General features: G+C 30.7%; 1 protein-coding gene and 1 long non-coding RNA gene across 3 annotated transcripts in view; one reads left to right on the top strand and one right to left on the bottom strand.

Moving 5' to 3' along the window:
• centrocortin (cerebellar degeneration-related protein 2-like) overlaps window positions 1-18,248 on the top strand; it is a 64,755-nt gene that overhangs the window by 8,800 nt on the left and 37,707 nt on the right. The window lies entirely within an intron of this gene.
• LOC143264289 (uncharacterized) lies at window positions 7,998-11,663 on the bottom strand. 2 transcript variants are annotated; one of them, XR_013037899.1, is made up of 3 exons: window positions 11,544-11,663; window positions 9,735-9,945; window positions 7,998-8,609 (listed from the first exon to the last, which is right to left on the bottom strand). It is a non-coding gene; the product is annotated as an uncharacterized LOC143264289 (long non-coding RNA). The 2 variants fall into 2 exon arrangements; XR_013037900.1 differs by lacking the exon at window positions 11,544-11,663 and having other exon boundaries at window positions 7,998-8,378; window positions 8,489-8,609; window positions 9,735-10,556.

Raw genomic sequence — 18,248 nt, 5'->3', positions numbered from 1 at the left:
AATTTATGAAATTACATATTTGTGATCCTACAGGTATGAGATCTTACACATATGTGAACTTGCAAATTCGAGATCTTACAAATTTCTGTATTTGCATATTTGTGATCTTACAAATTTGTGAATTTGTAATTTTGCCAATTCGAAAATTTGTAAACTTAAAAATGTTAAAATTCCCAAATTCTTGAACATCAAAATTTTCAATTTTCAATAAATATAAATTAAGAATATTAAGAACTTAAAAATGTTCAAATGTGTTAATTCACCCTCAATTTTAAATTCTTCCAACTTCCACATTTTCAAAACCACAATTTTTCAAATACTCAAATCATAGGTTCACGATTTTCCCATGTTTCCTACAAAATTATTTATTAAAACTATAAATATAATATTTGATCCTAATAGACATACGAATTTAATATGTTTCTGTGATAGAGTACTGAAAGTTCTTAACCTAATTATTGCACAAAGTTGCGCAACTAATTATCAAACTAATAGATATGTAAATATTTATCGGGTTCTTATCGTCTGCGTTAGATAATACCAGTAGCGTACCTAAAATGGCGGACAAGAACTCCCAAAAAGTAATGTGGTTTTTTACATTAAATTCAAGCAAATATATTTTTAACAAGTTTTATTTTTAATCAGTAATGTAATCACCCTCGTTATCGACAACCTTTTGCTATCTACTGTGCAAATTTTCAATGCCGGCTCGATTAAAATCAATTGGTTTCCAGGCAAAATAACTGGAGACGGCATTTTGGATATCATCAAAATTTTCAAATTTTTGTCACTTAGAAAGTGTCGTAGCGATCGGAATAATTGGAAAACCACCTTTGGCATTTGCGAACGTCCAATGCACTTGGATAAACATCGCAAATGTTTTTGGTAGCGACTGTTGCGTTACTACCCTTGTGAAACTCAAAAAGCGTACAATGGATATGTACCTCTGGTATTTGGCTGGCTATTTCACATAAAATTGCAAAGGAAAATTTCAGATTTAATTATTTACGAGTAAACGGGTCAATTTAACCTGAAAACTTTGGCACGACAAAGAACACAATCGGCTGATAAATGACAGATATTGTCATGTGCAGAGACATTACTTTGCGGACTCCCTAACATGACAAATAAATAAGTAACTTAATTAATGTTACCAAATACATCTCGTAATAATACTATTATTAATTACAAGTTACTTATAACATAATGCGAATGTGTAATCGAAGAGAACGCATGTGTACAATATTGAGACAGCTGTGAAGCATTTCATTTGTTTGCGACATGTTAATATTGGCTTTGCATGAGTTTAGCAACTTCGCGTAGCGTGTAATATGACAGACAAAATCATTAGCCATATTCACGTAATAAATAAGAGAAGTGTGTTTCAAAGCCATGGAAATGTACAACGAAGGTACAATTGTATCGTGAGTTTCCTTTCATTCGACTTCCAGTTGCACAATAAACCGCTGCCTTATAATTTAATCACTGTCCAGTAAATGTTTCAACGAAAACGTGAGAAACCAACGTCTACTGGCAAATGATATTCATTCAAATTGATGCACGTTGCTTTCGTGTATACTTTCATTAAATAAGAAACGTATGTTTCTACTAATAGAAATTTAAATTTCATGGCTTTCGAATACATTTATTATATCAACAAGAGCACATGGTAATTGGGAAATGTATACGTTTATTGTCTTTGCGCTTTTATTTATAGAAGTGAAAGCAATAGTTTATGTTAATATTGAAATTATTCGTTGATTGCGCGGAAAAATGATGGAGAGTTTAGTCACATTGTTCTGGGAGATTTATAGTGGAAGCAGCCATTTTGGTACCGTAGAATTCTGGGCGCGCTTTTTTAAAAATACGTACCACACGTAAAACTGTGATTATGAAAATCTTTTAAGCAAGACGTGTTAACTCAATTTTCTTCGGATACATCCTTAAAGCTACATAGTATTTTATATTCTAGACGGTGTTTTAATTAAAAAACAAAAAATAAATCAATTTAAAATCGTATGATAAGTTATGTATATTACCAACGTTGTGTGATTTTCAGAGAAATTAAAAATTGAATAACCTTGAACTCTTTCAAAGCTGTGATCTTAAGAGAAAATTATTTCTATCATTTCACGTGTTTCTTAAATCTTTTCATTTCGTTTTTCATACAATGAATGATAAATAAAGATATTTACATATTGCAACGTAAGTGTTTGTATACGTGACAAGCGTATTCCAAAGGTTAAATTAAATCTGCCGCGACAAAGCATTAAATCCTCTCAATATTCATACATGCAATTTGTATTGCAAAAGTGTAGCAACCTTTCGCGGAGAAAGTCATGTTCGTCGCATACATTTTTGCGATAGAAGAAACGAAAATTGTAATGCTGCAGTTTTTTTCATTTATTTTCTATCGAGTAGTGGAGATCAGATAGGTTATCGGTGGATTCGATATGGAGAAAGTGGTACGATTTTTGTCAACTTCATCGTGGAAAGGAAATACGGAACAGTATTTCAGAAGTCATACAGATTGCAAAAAGGATAACGTTTTGGTACAATTATTTTAATTAATTGATACCGAATACGTAATCTAATCTGTACAAAGTATCAGTTTGATGTTGCGTATAAGTTGCACTGAATGTTTCAGGCTGAAGTATTAATGGGTATTGATTTGTCTAAATTAAGAAATTTTATAGATTTTCAATTTTTCAAATTTCTAGAATTCTAATTTTTCAAATTTTAATTTCTCCCAATTTCAAATTCACAATTTTCAATATTTTCAGTTGGTAGATTCCCAAATTCACAAATTCTCTAATTCTTAATTTTTCAAATTCTAGCTTCTGCTAATTTCTAATTTCCCGAATTCCAAATTTTTCCAATTTCCAATTATCCGAATTTCTAACTTTTCCAATTTCCAATTATCCGAATTTCTAACTTTTCCAATTTCCAATTTTTTCAATTTCCAATTTTCTAAATTTTCAATTATCCGAATTTCCAACTTTTCCAATTTCCAATTTTCCCAATTTCCAATTATCCGAATTTCTAACTTTTCCACTTTCCAATTTTCCCAATTTTCAATTATCTGAATTTCCAACTTTTCCAATTTCCAATTTTTCTAATTTTCCCAATTTCCAATTTTCCCACTTTCCAACTATACGAATTTCTAACTTTTCCCATTTCCAATTTTTTCCAATTTCCAATTATCCGAATTTCTAACTTTCCCAATTTCCAATTTTCCCCATTCCTAATTTTCTCAATTTTCAATTTTTCTAATTTCCCATTATCCCAATATAATAATTGTACAATAACATTATTTTAATAAAACTTTGAATTGTGTTTAAATTAACATCCACTTGCTAATTCTGTGTCATTTTCAAATACTGCATAATTCTGTCACAAAATCCCTAAATTTTTAAATCTTCAAATCTTCTCCAAAAAAAACTACATATTCCCAACTACTCAAATTTCCAAATTTCCACATGCATAATTTTCCACAAGATATTTGATAACGTTGAATTAAACAAATTCCATGTGAAAAATTCAAAATTCAAAATTGAATATTACATAGTCATATTTAATATCTCGAAATACACATTTATTAACCTAAATATTTATTATTACCTTCGAGACATTAATTTCAATGAAATTAATAGAGCATATACATAGACCTAATTCATCGTGATTACATATTACCTTGCAGTACATGATACAATATCAAACATGTATTTTTACATAGCAACATTGACTGACTGGAAAATTACGGAAAAAATGACTAGTATTGTTCGCTTACGGGAATCGTGGGTAATGATAGAAATTTTCATCAAAATGGAGGTCAAAAATATTATCGCAATAAAAATGGACGCGCAACTCATAAATTATAGATTCCGTCGCAGTCTCAGACCTTGTAAACTTAAATTGCTTTGTCATTTGGTGTAGTACAGTCAAGAACAAATATTACCTGTATGTAGGGTCTTTTCTAGGGAAAATGTGGTACATGTGAGACATGTGGAACATATCGGTAGGGAACATAGTCTTTATTCTTTGATTTTTAGTTGTCAAATTTGGAATTTTAAGAATTTTTGCAATTTCTAAATTTGGAGGTTTTTATGTTTAAGATGGTGTGGATTTGGGAGATTTGGAGGTTTGAGAATTTTGGAATTTGAGTAATTGGAAATTTGTGAATTTGGAAATTTGAGAATTTTGGAATTTGATCAATTGGAAATTTGAGAATTTGAAAATTTGAGTAATTGGAAATTTGGGAATTCTGGAATTTGAGAGAAGGAAGATTTGAGAATTTGAAAATTCGACTAATTGGAAATTTGAGAATTTTGGAATTTGAGTAAGTGGAAATTTGTGAATTTTGGAATTTGAGAAATGGAAAATTTGCAAATTTAAAAATTTGAGTAATTGGAAATTTGAGAATTTGAAAATTTGAGTAATTGGAAATTTGAGAATTTTGGAATTTGAGAGATGGAAAATTTGAGAAATTAAAAATTCGACTAATTGGAAATTTGAGAATTTTGGAATTTGAGTAATTGGAAATTTGAGAATTTGAAAATTTGAGTAATTGGAAATTTGGGAATTTTGGAATTTGAGAGAAGGAAAATTTGAGAATTTGAAAATTCGACTAATTGGAAATTTGAGAATTTTGGAATTTGAGTAAGTGGAAATTTGTGAATTTGGAAATTTGAGAATTTTGGAATTTGAGTAATTGGAAATTTGAGAATTTGAAAATTTGAGTAATTGGAAATTTGAGAATTTTGGAATTTGAGAGATGGAAAATTTGAGAATTTGAAAATTCGACTAATTGGAAATTTGAGAATTTTGGAATTTGAGTAAGTGGAAATTTGTGAATTTTGGAATTTGAGAAATGGAAAATTTGCAAATTTAAAAATCTGAATAATTGGAAATTTGAGAATTTTGGAATTTGAGAGATGGAAAATTTGAGAATTTGAAAATTCGACTAATTGGAAATTTTAGAATTTAAGAATTTGAGTAAGTGGAAATCTCAGAATTTGGGAATTTTCAAATTTCCAAATTTCCAAATTTGGAAATCCAGTTGTTTGTTAGTATGGAAACTTGAAAATTAAAAAATTGAAGAACTTGAAAATAGTCGAATTTTTTCAAATTTCCAAATTTCTCAAATCTCTCAAAATCTCAAATCTTCCTAAAAAAAGTTTCACGCTGTCAAACTCAGAAATTTTTACCTATCTAACCTTGTTAACCAAACAAACTCCAAGAATCGCCAAATCAAAAACTATAGTAATTAAAAGATTTTCAAATTTGCATACAATATTCCTACGCAAAATAAGCGTCCATACCGAGTGTACAAGTGCAAGACAAGAACACCGTTACAGCATTTTATCATCTCTGTTTCCTTTAAAATTTTTTTCTTTTTTAACGGTACGTCGGTAATTTTGTACATCTGTTCACGAGTTATTCTCGTCCCCTGTCGATTGCTTCACTGCCAATGCGTAAATTATAATTTGAAAATTGATATCCGCGTTAATATCGATGATCGTTCACGATACTTTCTTCGAGTGAAAGGAAGAAATGCTCCAGTTTTGAGAAAGGTGTAACGACCCACGGGTTCAATTCTCAAACATTTTAATTCGGGTTATCATTTCGATGCTATTCGGGTGTCGTGAAAGTTCACTCAAGATTATACATTCTGTTTGTAGGATCTTGTGATTTATGGGTTTTTATTGCATGGCTTTTGAGCACCATGTGCACCGTTAATGGTGATTAGGAGGATTTGAAAGAATTCTAATTACAGGGTTTGAGAGACAGTTATGAAGTGTAATTATCTATTGTTGAATTAGAGGATTACTTAAAAGGTAGCGAGTTGATTTGCTGAAAAGGTATGATTGATTATTGCACTTAATTGGTGAGCGATTTTTTGTTAGGTTAGTTCACATCAGTCTCAGTTTGAAAATTTTAGTTTTCTATCCTTGAAAATTTTAACTTTTCTATTTCTTTATTTCTAAATTTCAAAATTTGAAGATTTGATATTTTTATTTTTCTAAGTTTATAAATTTGTAAATTATTTCATTTGAGAATTTAACATTTTTACAATTATAAATTTCTTATTTTCTAAAATTCTGAATTTGTTATTTTTATGGCTGTATTTCTAAGCTTTTAAATTTTCAAGTTTCCTTATCTGCAAATTTTGTAATTTCTGTGTTTGAAAATCTACTATTTGATATTTCCAAATTTCTCAATTTTTTAATTTCTAAATTTTTAAGTTTCTGAACTTCTAAATTTCTGAATTAAAAAATTTCCAAATTAAAATTAAAAGTGACCGTAATCCAATTTTGAAGACTAGAGATGTGTCCCCAATTGCAAACAGCAAGTTGCTAAATCTCTAAATTTCTAATTAAAATTATCATACATCTATAAATATTTACGAATGCAATTATACTTTATTGGTTTAAAGTATAAATTCTTTATTTCTCGATTAAAGCTACATCTTCGTTCCATCTACAAGTTCTACTGTCACGACTTAATCATTTCTCCTCTAGTAGTTTAAAAAACAGACTGACTGAAAAAGACAGACTATACAAAAAACAGATTACCATATTTTACGGAGTTTCTTCTTTCAATTTCGACTTCAATTCGTAACAATAAAATTGTTATCAGTGCCAAGTAGTATAAAATTCTGCTCGAATATCACGGTGTGAAGTAAATTTATTTTATTCGAATTCTTCTAGTCTCAAAGTGAAAGGATCGTAAATAACAATAAAGAGCAATAACTCCTTAAACATTGTGGCAGCTGTTAGTACCTTTGTAGCGTAAACACCAAATCATATATTATTGTAGTCGAACTGCACGATATTTATCATAAAAGAAGTATCGCAGTAACACTTTACAATAATTTATGATTAAGTACTTGTTCAGGATGTGAAATTATAATGTAATACACTGTGTACGTTGTTAGTAACTTTGTATATCTACATTTCGATTTCTTCTTTTATTTATTTCTCTATTTGCTTCGTAAAACTGTTATTATCGGCAATAAACATCTCTGATATCCTGTTCGTTCACTAAACAGGTTATGAAAATTATGTAAATTTTTTATTCAATACTCTTTTGTTCGATTTTTAAGGTTGTATAAATTTTATTTTATTCACTATTTAATGCTTATTAAGTGTTACTTTTGTTTGTTATTCTGTTTTCATCGTTTTATTTTGAGGGGATTTGAAACCTGTTCTGATATTTATAACTACTCTTCATTGCTAATTATTCTAATCAGTATTTTGCATTAAAAATGTTAACAAATGCTTTATATAGCATTGTTCAACATTAAATTTCAACTTGATGTAACATAAGTTTAATTACACAATAATTATATCTTAACAAACTCTGTCAAACTTCAAAAGTTCCGAATTCGATCATTGCCTTCTATAAATAGCAACCAGTCATTCTGTATCAAAGATATCAACAAAATCTCTATACAATAATTTTCATTGAACTTTAAGCTTCAAATTGATGTATCATAAGTCTTATTCCGTGATACTTTTATGTCATAAAATCTTATCTATTGATTCAAATCAGCTAGTCTTAGTCATTGAATGCGTCAGGGAAAAATCAAGATGGCGGACGCTGCGCAAAAAGAGTCCGCGCATCTAATATTTTAATAATTATAGACTCACAAGTCTATAATCTAATATAACGATTCAAATATTTCATAAAATTCTATAAACTCAATTATTATTATTGTCACTTTTTATGCAACTATATCTTCTTCAAGAAATAAGCTAAATTGTTGTCATGCAAAAAGCAACATGGCGGACGCTGCGCAAAGAGAGTCTGCGCATCCAATAGTATTTTAATAACTACAGACTTGTAAAATTCTATGATTTTGGTTCAAAATGTTCATACTTTTTAAATTCAGTTATAGGCTCTTTACATGACTAGTTTTTAAATAACTATTCAAACTATTAACAACTATTTATACATATATATTTTAACAAATAACATTGAATACAGTACCCAGTACTTACGAGTATCTAAAAGTAGCAGCCGTCATTGACTATTTGCAGAAGAAGATAAAATGTTGAAAGCGACAGAACTAAAAAATGAAACAATGATACCACAGTATAGTATGCGTGAAATATGTATAAAAGGTGTATTTACGTAGTTGCTAACTTCGCACGGTACAAAAACAATGGCCTTGTACATCCGGCGGAAATCTGCGTCGCCAACAGTGAAATAGAAACTGGCGAACTCCGAGAGGCATCATTGCAGAATGTTATTTCCTTCGGACACCATAAAAGTGCCAACATAGCCCGCGGGAAAGTGAAACGTTTGCTTAGTTCTTTTTTTGCGTATGCCGTTTGCATATCTTCATGATTATTTTTCCCATTAAATGCTGCTCGCTGTATACAAATCGTGAGAAATTCAATTGCTCAAGAGATTGCTATGAAACATTTTTATTTTTCAATTTCATTATTGTTACTGACAATGAGTATCATAATCTTTTTATTACCGTTAAAGTTTATTAAATATCGTTGATGGTTGAGACGCATCGGCAATGTTTATGGAAAGATCGTAGATACTTATATTTATGAAGTTTTCGTTCTCACAGCTTTCTATCAAACCATTCGTTTCTAAATTGCATACAATGTAATTTTGACGGAGGTTGTAAATTAGCGTATTCTGTGCTACTTGTAGTATAACTTATATCGATTCTTTGGGAGAAATTAACGCCACGTATCCGTGACAATGACTTTTTAACGGTGGAATTTAGGTGGCACGTGAAATATGATGAGATTCAATGTATATCAGTCGTGAAATATATTTATTATAAATGACAAAAGAAATAATCGTGAGTAATAATAATTTTGGGAATTTCAGAATTTAGAATTTGGAGATTTGAAATTCTCGAATTTTGAATTTTGGAATTTTTGAAATCCGAAATATTGGAATTCATAATTTTGGAACTTGGAATTATGGAAATCGGAAATTTTGAATTTTGGTTTTTGGGATTTTTAAACTTTGGAATTCAAAATTTTACAATTTTAAATTTTTGGAATTCAAAATTATTTAATTCGGTATTTTGGAATTCCGGAATTTTGGAATTCTGAAATTTGGAATTTTAGAATTTTGGAATTCTGGAATTTTACAATTTGCGAATTTTGGAATTTGTGAATTTTGGAATTCTGAAATTTTGGAATTCTGGAATTTCAGAATTCTGGAATTTTGAAATCTTGGAATTCTGAAACGTTGGAATTCTAGAATTTTGGAATTCTAAACTTTTAATTCTGGGATTTTGGAATTCTGAAACATTGGAATTCTAAAATTTTTGAATTTTGGAACTTTGGAATTCTGGAATCTTAGAATTCTGAAATTTGGAATTCTGAATTTTTAATTCTGGAATCCTGGAATCCTAAATTTTTAATTCTAGTATCTTGGAATTCTGGAATTCTGAAATTTAAAATTCCAAATTTAAAGATATCACATTTCCAAATTTATGACTTCAAAAATTGCCAATTTGGAAATTTACAAATTTACAAAACTAATAACTAAAATTTTACAAACAAAAATTTGTGAAGATAATTCTCTAACTCTCAGATTTATATCTTGAGTATCCTCAGACTGACTACAAGACCTTGATAAAGAGTTCCCATCATTCAAAAACAATTTCGCAACCTCCTAGAGCTCGTTCCAATTAACATAATTACCCGTATCTGCAAATGATTTGATATTCGCAAAACTCACGGTGTCCCACGTACCGTTAATCTCAAGTTAGCCGGGACGAATTTGATCGGACATCACTGATCCCTGAAGCCATTTTACTAAGCTCGGCAACGAGCGATTATATTCCTGGTAACGGTACAAAGTGCAGCGCACATGGTGCATTTACGATAGATAACCGAGCGAGGCCGTAGTGCAGTGCCTTCGTAGATGCCTATCCAGGTAGAGATAGAGCCAAGACTTTATGACCTGGAACGGAACGACGGTCTTGTGCATATGTATACATACATACATATGTATGCATACATACGTATACATGTACCATACACGCCAAATGTTTCGTGTGTGCAGATATTCGCATATGCATGCTGTGCATGCATCTTAACCGTGTCTAACATGCTTGCGAATAGATCATGGCCCAACTACAGGTGGTCCGAGTAGTTATGGTTTTAGGAACTTTGGATGTTAAGGTTGGTAATTAGCTTTTATGGAGCATGTCGCTTTGTTGGGAGTTCGTTCGTTTAGGTATCTTTCACAGTTTGAAAGATTTTTAGTTACAATTTTGGGATCTGAGAATTTGGGACTTGGGGAATTTTGGGTTTGGAAATTTGGGAATTTGGGGTTTGGGGATTTAAGGAATTAGAGATTTGTGGATTTGGAAATTTGGAGATTTGGAAATTTGAAAATTTGGGGATTTGGAAATTTGGAGATTTCTAATTTTGGGGATTTCTAAATTTGGGGTTTGGAAGTTTGAGAATTTGGAAATTTGGGTATTTGGAAATTTCGGAATTTGGAAATTTGGGGAAATATAGGAATTTGGAAATTTAGAAATCTAAAAATTTAAATTCTAAAAATTTAGAAATTTAGAAATTAAAAAATTTCAAACCTAAGAATTTGGAAACTTGAATATTTCAAAATTTGAGAATTTGGGAATTTAGAAAATTAACTTAAGAATTTAAAAATTTGAAAATTTTAAAAATTACATATTTTGTGTTTTTGCAAAACGTTCTCAGAACAAAATTAATTGCCCGCGCCTGTTAAGTGCAAAAAATATTTCTCACGATATCGCAATTATCTATATACAATTTTATGCAAACTTTCTTTTTCCTTCACGCGCGTTATTTATTTTGTGAAAAATTAAGGTAATTAAGCATTGAAACGAACAGAATCGAATGAATTAATGTAAATTACCTGGTAATTAATTATTTTTACAAGAAAGAGAAGGATATGGTATTAACATGAAATAATCTTAAGATGTCAAGGAATACTTTGCCGGATACAATGCAGACATAAAGTACTTATGTATCCAGTGCACGGTAGATGGGATTACGTGGAACAGAAAAATTCTAGAAGGAAGGCATCCATGGTGTACGAACACAGCTTCCGTTTCTTTATTCAATGACACTGGTATTGAATTAACGCTAACTGTTTAATCTGTAACTTATACTACGTATTTCAAATATCGACTTGTCAAAAATGTACGAGGAAGCGATATCCATTTGTCAGTGAAGCAATTTCGAATTATGTATGTATACATCATTTATACATTTAATATTTAATTTATTATTTAGCATTAACTTTGAATGATAATTTATATTTTCATTGGTTTAAAGTAAAATTTTAATTAAATACTTATTCTAAAGGTATGTATACTTTACTGTGTTATATTGCAAACATAACCTATAACACAAATTACACGACATTCTTTCTTGTGATATCATTGTGTCTTGTGTCAATACATATTTTATTGAATATCGACTACAAAGTAGAATTAATTTTGCGTAAAAATTGTTGGTAATAGCACCTATAATAGTACAATGATTGTGCATATAATTACACAGTAATACCTCGTACAATTACACTGTAGTTATATAACAGATAAAACACAATAATCCCCTTCAACTTTTATCACCTTGATACACGCTATGAAGGTTAGTTTCTCAAGTAATATCTATGGACACTTGCACTTAATGCTTATACGTTTAAAATTAAACGCATTTTACGTTTTTAAACGTAAACGCATTAAAAAATGTATGCTACCCATTAATTATTGTATTATTAAACTGTTATTGTTTGTAAACTGTTCTCACTGTATATTTTCGTAAATGATTTACATAACCTAGCATAAACGCGTAACGCGAAAACGTTACGCGATCGACGACATTTTTAATCATGCGCAAACGAGGCAAATATTTCCGTGTTCGGAACTTATTTTATCGTGTTTAATAAACGTGGTATGCGTGCAGGGTGGAGCTGGGATATCGTGTACACGGGTGCATTGCGTTTTTATTGTTTTTAACTATTCTCGTTGAACGTGTCGTGTCAACTGCTTACGAGTCTCTTGACATGATAGTTAGACAGGACATCATTGCAGGCTAAATTTACGGCAACGTTTGTTGACTATCAATAAGGAAGGAATGGAATTCTGTACAGTTAACTCGCATTAATATTCTTTGTGCTATGCTATCTACGCATTTACTATTCGGGGAAAAAAAGATTATGTAAATATTACGTTCTTCGTATCACAGAAATGTCAATCTTGTGTAATGCGTGAGTTCATCTTTTGTGGATATGTTTTATTTGTGGTGATTAATTTAAAGTAGAATTTCACATTTATCATTTTCTATATTACCATGTTTTCTCTGGCTTACATTTTTATAGGTTAATCTGTCAATCACTGTCGGTCACTGTTACCTAACCTCAAATACCATTAATTTACTTCATGCATAGACAGGACATTAAATTAAATATTATAAATATTGAAGTTAATATATAAATCTATAAATATAATTATTGAGGTAAATATATGAATAAATATAAGTATTGAAGTGAATATATAAAGCTGTAAATATGTATAAATATTAAGGTGAATATATAAATCTGTAAATGTAAATATTGATGCAATTATATAAATATATTAATATAATTGTTAAAGCAAATATATAAATAAATGTAAGTATTGAAATGAATATTTAAATCTATAAAAATAAATATTGAAGTGAATACATAAATCTGTAAATCTAAATATTGAGGTGAAGATATAAATATATATACCCGGATTAAAGTGAATATAAACATTGAAGCGAAAATGTAAATATGTGAATGTATCCATAAATATCAAGATCGAAGATGTTCGGAATTTAATACGAAAGCTGTAAAAATCAGTGGATGAACGAATATCACGGACATTAAATTTGTCGCGCGATGTCAGCGATCAAGAATGCAGGGGAAGGAAACTCGTCGCGGGAAATTTGCATTTCTATAGCAACACGTAGACGAAAGAATGTCGTAAGCATGCTGTGAAATATTTTTAAATGGCATCAAGTGAATGGGGTGTGTATTTTGCATTTGTCCGGTTTGGAACGGGAAGAAGTAAAAGGATGTGCATCAACGTGTAATTTACAACTAGCGTGAACTTTCCGCGGAGGATTTCACGAAGAGGTATTCAACGACTCGTGTCACCGGAAGTGCACGTTCAACGAGAAGCGCGGTTCACCTGTACCGTTCTACTATCTGCTTGCAAATGTAATCTCGTTCGAATGAAATACGGCTGATTATGCGATGAAATATTTTCACTGTTAATCATTCGAATAACGATTCATTTTATGAACCTTTTATTTACGTAGAATCGAACAAAAAATATGCCGTCTTCCATTTCAACCGAGTGAATCTGCGATTTTCTTCTTTTGCTGATGTAGAATTTTGGGGAGAATTTACAGTTGTAGAATTTATGATTATAGAATGTGTGAATTGTAGGATCTCAGAATTGTAGAATCTTATAATTATAGCATCTCAGAATTGTAGAGTCTTATAATTATAACATCTCAGAATTGGAGAATCTTAGAATCGCTGAACCTCAAAATTGTAGAATGTCAGAATTGTAAAATATCAAAATTGTAGGATGTCAGAATTGTAAAATTTCAAAATTGTAGAATCTTATAATTGTATTATCTCAGAATTGTAGAACCACAAAATTGTAGAATGTCAGAATTGTAAAATTCTACAATCCATTAATTTATTAATTTATAAAAATTAATTAAACCTACGATTTTCACGGTGTCTGCGCATCATATGTAACACGTGAAACATACGTACATTTAAGCAGACGTTTCATCAACATTCTCGCACCCTAAGTATGAAACGTGTTAATGAAACGCATTGCCGACACAGAATACTCGTGTCTCGTTGAGTAATTTTTCATGTCTCCACGACGTGTACATACGTATATATACATAACAAACCGAAGAACGCAACTCGGTCGAACGCATCGAACGTCCTCTATTTCGATTTCCCGTAGATTAGAGATTTCAATAGCGATCATTATTGTAAGCATAACACTGTATCGTCGAGCAATTCATGTTATGTACATTCGCAATGGCATCATCGTTCCTTTCGTTTCGTTCGTAGTCCAACTATTAGAAAATGTTCACTTAACTATCATTTGACTTGGTCTGCGGATATCTAGCATTTTTTTGAATTTATGTCTCGGTCGATTAAGGAAGAGAAAATTCAGTGAAAAGTTTCTATTTAATTCATATTTAATATGTACCTATGGATTTATATGTTTGATATGTATAATTATGTTCACATATTTGATACATATACATATAATCTTATATTTGATACTTGACATGTATTCACATATTTGATATGTAACATATGTTCACATATTTGATATGTAACATATATTCACATCTTTGAATATAACGTATGTTCACATATTTGATACACATGCATATATTTACATATTTAATATATATTATATATTGTACATATCTAAAATATATTACATGACGTCATGTATTAATACAATTTAATTATAAACAGTTCTGCGTTTTGATGCTTGATATGTACTTATAGCAGTGAATATGAAAAATCTAAAAATTATGTGGATAGAAAAATTGTTATGATGCACATAATAAATTCTTTCATATTTTTATCAATATTTGTGAAGTGTCATAGTAAAAACTTTTGTAATATACTTGATTTAAATTTCCACAATTATGTTAAATAATGCTAATTTATAATGTGCAAAAATAATGATAGTACTGACTGATGTGACCAAAGATAGATGAATTTAAAAACAAGCTAGACGTGCACAAAACAAACTAGGCGTTCGAGTCTCCCTGAAGAGTTTAAGTTCGAAAAAACGTCGTTCTGTCACCGTGATTTAAGATGGCTGTCGTTCACATAAAGAGATACTTGTTGTTCAGTGTAAATACAGAGAGCAGAGAAGATTCATAAGGAAGTATGATATCGACGTAATTGGATATGACTTTAATGGGATTAGAAACGTGGGATTCGATTCAGTGGAAGAAAATATAGGTAATTCGTAACACGCGCGTGCTTAGCTAGCATTTCTATAGTATCCCAAGCCACTTTACTGAACGAGTCTTCGAATATTACCTGAGTTTCCATTAAAAACATTGTATTTACAAGGAAACGTGTCGATAACCTCGCTGTAACGCAATTATGCTATCGTATATCTGTAGACGTGCGTATTATTTCGTCTTTCCTAATGGACGCCATTTTCCTCTTGTTCAACTTCCTCAATCTTATTTTTATCAAGTTTTATGAAAAGATATGACATGTTAATTCAGAAATGAGCAACAGAGTATTGTTTGAGATTTAAATAAATAATGGAGGATGAGTTATTTGAGATTTTTAAACGATTTGTAGTATTATGTATAAGAAGGTTATTGCAGGAATACACATTATGCATTAATGTACAGATATATTGGTTATGAATGAATTATTGAAAATATTGATAAATGTATGTCTGATTAATTTTAGTAGTTAAAAAACATGACAATATTTCAGTATTAATATGTAATTATAGTACATATGTATTACATCATGTATTATGATATAAATTTCTTGTTTCCAAATTTACAAACATTATTCCATTTTTAAATACTGTTAAAATATTTTTATAATTAATTTCATATAGTAATTCAAATATTATGTTTTAAATATATGTACTGTATTATTTTACAATGCATTAATATTTTTGCATATATTATAAAGTCTTGTGAGATTTTTTATATTTTATAATATAGAGTTTGCAATATAAAATAAATAAAATAAAATTATAATACAAAATAAATTTGCAAGTTTGTAATATGAAATAAATCCAGTGTTTTAAAGAAAGTAATATTTAACGGATATGTGCAACATGTTATCGCAAAGTGTCGTGTCCAGTTTTCGAGATATACTGACAACGGTTGACCTAAATGCACTTTTTAACACTTGTTTAGCACGTTCATTTCTACTAATTATCGCGTCGTTTAGTTGCGAATTCGTTATTCGCCAAAGTAAAAACACAATTTTCACGCGATAGGATTAAAAACAAGAGAGTATGTGTACAACTTGAAGAGAGACATTATTCTTAATTTGCAAATATTCATATTATTCAATTTCAATATTTTTCTACTTAACACTATTTCAAATTTTCATGTTTCCAAATTAGGAAATTTACACAAATTTTCAGATGTTTAAATTTCCAACATTTTAATTTAATTTAGTCGAGATGAAGCCAGCGATTTTTTGTATGCGTCTCTATTATCGCCAGTCTCCTAGTTTCATTTCAATATGTAGGACCGCAGAATCAATTGTCGCTATAGTGAGTGGCCTACAAAAATACGCTTGACACACTGCCTCGGATTTTGTAGACTCGTGTCCGTTTTGTGGATTCTTGTAATTTCTCGATACATCAACTTCTCATCTCCTTGGAGATACTAAAGTTCCAAAATTCTTCTGTTCCAGTATTCCGAGATTGCAAATTTTATAATTCTAACTTGCAATGCTTTGAAATTCTGAAATTGCAAATCGTAAATTCCAATATTTCGAAATTCTAAAATTCCAGAATTTCAAGATCCCAGAATTCCCAAGTCCCAGAATTCCCAAATCCCAGAATTCCAAGATCCCCGAATTCCCAAATCCCAGAATTCCCAAATCCGAGAATTCCCAAATCCCAGAATTCTCAAATCCGAGAATTCCAAAATTCCAGAATTCCCAAATCCCAGAATTCCAAAATCTCAGAATTCCCAAATCCCAGAATTCCCAAATCCCAGAATTCCCAAATCCCAGAATTCCAAAATCTCAGAATTCCCAAATCCCAGAATTCCCAAATCCTAGAATTCCCAAATCCGAGAATTCCCAAATTCCAGAATTCTCAAATCCCCGAATTCCCAAATCCCAGAATTCCCAAATCCCAGAATTTCCAAATCCCCGAATTCCCAAATCCCCGAATTCCCAAATCCCAGAATTCCCAAATCCCCGAATTCCCAAATCTCCAAATTCCAAGATCCCAAAATTCCCAAATCCGAGAATTCCCAAATCCCAGAATTCTCAAATCCCCGAATTCCCAAATCCCAGAATTCCCAAATCCCCGAATTCCCAAATCCCCGAATTCCCAAATCCGAGAATTCCCAAATCCCCGAATTCCCAAATCCCAGAATTCCCAAATCCCCGAATTCCAAGATCCCAAAATTCCCAAATCCCAGAATTCCAAAATCCCAGAATTCCAAAATTCTAGAATTCTAACACTTCAAAATCCCAATCCTAAGAAATGCTAAAATATAAATCCCACGTGTTCACCAACCTTCACTCTGATAACCCTCGACACGAATACAGTACCTAAAAGAATAAAAGTATTAATTTTAAAATGCTGATTGCAAATCAGTTGAACTCAAGCATCACGCACTTGGCTATCGTCCAGGTTGCTTTTATCAAAATTATAGCTCCTTCTTTCCAGCTCTCGCTAGCAAGCAATTCTCCTAGCTCCTTACAATAGAATTACCAACGGTCACTTAACCTTTCGAAGATAGCATTATAGTGGTGCATTGAAGCCAATCTTCTCGGCTCCCATCTATAGATGAATGTTCTAGCTTTCGATTTATCGATTCGCTGATAATATCCGAAAGTTCTCCAAGATGCTAATCGAATGTGTCCATTGTTTGCTCTGCAGTAACTGTTTCTCGTGTGAAACCTTATCGTTTTAGAGCACGTAGCCGCGCCATTATTAAAATGGACAGTATTCGGTCCTGCGCTCTCAAAAATAATGGGAGAAAACAGCTACGAGATAAACGTAAATTAAACGGGACGGTGCATTTATACTAAACAACAGATTTCTCTGCGATAATTGTCTGTTTTGTTTTATCGTAATGCTTGTTCGAAATGTGTTGATTTACATTCGGTATTAAATTTACGGTTCTTTGGAATATCGTGCAAATTCGAATTATTGTTGGTTAAACTGGTAAATATAGTCAAGGTTAAATCTTTGTTCTTATTTTATTCTCATTTATTTTCATTTTATTCTGAAAAATGACAGAAATTTTTGGATGAAAGTTTCGTGTCTAAAATGTCAAAAATGTAGAAGTTTGACCCTTGGATTGATATTATGTAAATATTTAACCCGACTGTTTTTTTTTTAAATTTCATACTTCAAAAATAAGATTACAATTTCAATAGTATTGAAATAATTTCAATTTTCATTTTTCCAATTCTTTTAATTTTTTCACGATTAGTGTTTCAATAATTGCGTCAATTTT

The sequence above is a fragment of the Megachile rotundata genome, chromosome 4 (genome assembly GCF_050947335.1).
Source record: "Megachile rotundata isolate GNS110a chromosome 4, iyMegRotu1, whole genome shotgun sequence".
In the NCBI taxonomy this organism is placed as follows: Eukaryota; Metazoa; Arthropoda; class Insecta; order Hymenoptera; family Megachilidae; genus Megachile; species Megachile rotundata.
The sequence above is the reverse complement of the archived record's forward strand: the minus strand, read 5'-3'. Positions and strand labels throughout refer to the sequence as shown.